Source organism: Seriola lalandi, unplaced genomic scaffold (genome assembly GCF_002814215.2).
Source record: "Seriola lalandi dorsalis isolate HSWRI2012SDOR001 ecotype SW California unplaced genomic scaffold, Sedor1 jcf7180002054979, whole genome shotgun sequence".
Taxonomy (NCBI): Eukaryota; Metazoa; Chordata; class Actinopteri; order Carangiformes; family Carangidae; genus Seriola; species Seriola lalandi.
In genome coordinates this window covers 965,058-968,186 of record NW_019525529.1, presented here as the reverse complement: position 1 = coordinate 968,186, position 3,129 = coordinate 965,058, and positions in this window count along the sequence as shown.

Here is a 3,129-nt window from a genome sequence, read left to right as displayed (position 1 = left end):
GGACATTGACAAGCGGCTAACCAATGTTGTAGCAGGGCAAACACACCCCTATTTACCAGCCTGGACACTAATGGTGTCCACTTTACACTTTGCAACGGTATTTTCAAACACACGTCGTCTTAGCTGGATGCGTTTAATTATCCAGTAAGCTGTAGCGTTAAGGTAACTCCAGCGTGCAATGGTGTTAAAAGCGCACACGGAAAACAGATGGCTTAATAAAAACTCGCGGGGCAGCAACGTTTTGTCACATTACATCGAAACTTATTTCCCTCAAAGCTGTTTTCATAAACTTTGCAGTCTGTAGGTTCAAGCTTCAGATGCTTCAGAAATTATGAGTTTTTCGCCATCTATACCCTTGAAAGTGAACTGAATGACTTGCAGAGCATGTGCAATATGTTTGTTGAAGCCACTAGCAGGGTTTAGTCAGTAGAGGGCGCTGTTGAATAACAGTGGCATGAGCAAATAGGATGTGTGATTACCACATAACATACTCCTTTGAAATGGGGCCCTCACATATTGTAAACATGCGTGAAGACTTTATTAGTATTGTGCAGATATATATTAAAAAAACGTTTCATTGTTGCAGGTGTTTACTATGTGCGGCTATTCAACTAAGTGGAAATTAAAGCTGAAAATGTAACATCATTAATAATTATAGTTTTTCATTTCGTTTGAATAGGCACAAATACATGTTTGAACGTGCATGTGCTCAACTAGCTGCATACAAGAGGCAAAACTGAAGAAACTAACGTTGCGTACATTATATATTTAAACATGAATGAGGCAAATGCATCATAACTAGCATGGCATTTAAAATACATTTAAATTAGATTTCCAATTAAAATTAGTAGATAAGACGAACAAATTAGAACCCTGTTTAATGATATAGTGCATGGCCTTAAGGGACATGTCAACCAGAGGTCCTGTGTTGCAGAAGGGTCCTGTGTCCAAATAGAGTTTAATCCAGCTATGGAGGGGTTTCTGATGTTTTGTCAAACCCACATGAATGTTATTGTGGTGGACAAAACATTCACAAATGTTGCATTTGTTGCAGGGCAGTTATTCTGGATTGTATATCATGATACAGGTATTGTTCCAAAGGTAATGCATATTATAAATACAGATATTATAAACAGTAGAACTAAACAGAACAATAATATCAGTGATGATATCTGTAAAAATTGTAATAATAATAATATCTCCATTTCTTCAGTATACATGGATCTGGAGTGGTAGTTACTTACAATACTCATAATCACTTTATTTGTGTATCTAATCAACAGCTGTGTCTTAGATCAATGAATAACTACTGAAAACTACCACTGAAATGTTTGTATGTGCCTAAAACAGTTTTGTCATAAAGCATCATCAAAGCATTTATATCCCACGCACAAAAGGGTTGAAGTTGAATATATATGTATGAATAACCATTATTTCCTAGTTATGTTGAGACAACAATGAGAAAAGACAAGAAAAACCAAAGTAGAGGATGATATATCAACAATTTAAAGTCACCTCATATTGTTAATGTAACAATAAAGTGTAAATCAGCATTTTTTTTTAAATTAAATACTTATAAGAAAAAAGAAAGCTTGCTGCAGTATTTACAAAAAAAGCTGAGCAAAAACCATAAGTTAGATGTTTGGTAGCTTTCCACATTTGAGAAGTTTTAAAATCCTAATGATTCTTAATTTAATTTTCAATTTAGTATTAGTTATATCTTCATAATATCTGTGAGGTTAGCCACAGGTCACTCCAGGTCTATCAAACTGTGAAATACTACATTTAATGTTACTATAGCTCACTGCGCTCTAAAGGAAACTGTTAAGAAATATTGTAGAATTAATGCAACTAATTATGGTCAAAACAGTTTGTAGTTGTTCAAGCAAGTGACTGAGAAGAGGCAGGTTGAATCTATTTTCTTTCTATCCTGTGTTTCATGATAAAGGTCGGGGCATCATCCTCAGTGGGGCCATGCTCAAGTGATCCAGCAGGTCCTGGTTGACATTCAGGCTGTTGCAGGATGAAAAGAGGTCAAGGAGACCAGTCTTCATCCTGAACAGGTTGTGCTCTGAACAAGTGGTACCTCTCAGCCCTGGGGTGCACTCCGCGTTGTAGGAGAAGTACAAGTTGCTATGATTCGTGGGAAAAGAACCAGCTCTGACTGAGCTACTGCAAGACCCCAAGAGGTGATTAGTTCAGTCCAAACCAGTGATTATCTTCATCCCACACCTCAAGCTTCAGTTCTGTCTTCAGGGACAGCTCGACTGCAGACATGTAAAAGTCTTTGCTCTATTGAGGTTTGTTGTTGTTGTAGATGACCTTGGTCTGGAAGGTCTTGTTGCCTGTCAGGAAAGCCCTGTGGGGTGCCACTTGCACTTTTGACAGTGACAGTGAGGTGGGCCAAGCCACCGGTGATGTTTCTGGTGGGTCAACACACACATGTGCATGGATCACGGGAGCTGGGAGTGGAACCCTGAGTGCATTTGTTGGAGCACTGCATTTTGCAGAATACAGTCTTCAGTAGCCTTTTTTAGTCCCTTCAACTTTGTGCACTAAACGTGACCAGGAATTGAATGTAGTCTGGCTTGGTCTGGTTGTTGTACTGCGGTAGTAGGTTCATAATAGACTGAACAAACTCGGGGTCGAGGGGTGTTTTTTTTTTTTACACTGTAACTGAAGCGGAAAGAAAACAGTCTCACAGAGAAAGTATTACGCACATTACAGCCAAAGGAAATAAATATTATGATATTAGCATAATTTCTGCATGATTTCATTATTGGACAGTCTCATAAGGAATTAAATCTAGGCTGGAAGTTTACAGTTAAAAGCCTGCGAAAACTTGGCTTTAAATCTTTAGTACTTCTCTATAACATTAAATATTCATGACTAATCATTGCATATTATGACTATTGTGTTTTTATGTATAATCACTTACAGTATGAAGCTGATTGAGAAAATGTGTTTTCAGGACCTTTAATGTCATTTATCCAAATCCAAATCATCAACAGCTTACGTTGCTATTTTTGCCTTGATTTCACTGGTGTTCAAATCACATTTTCTTAACTGTACTAATTGCTTGGTATGGGAAAAGTATCCACTCTCAATCTATTTAAATGATGGATGTAA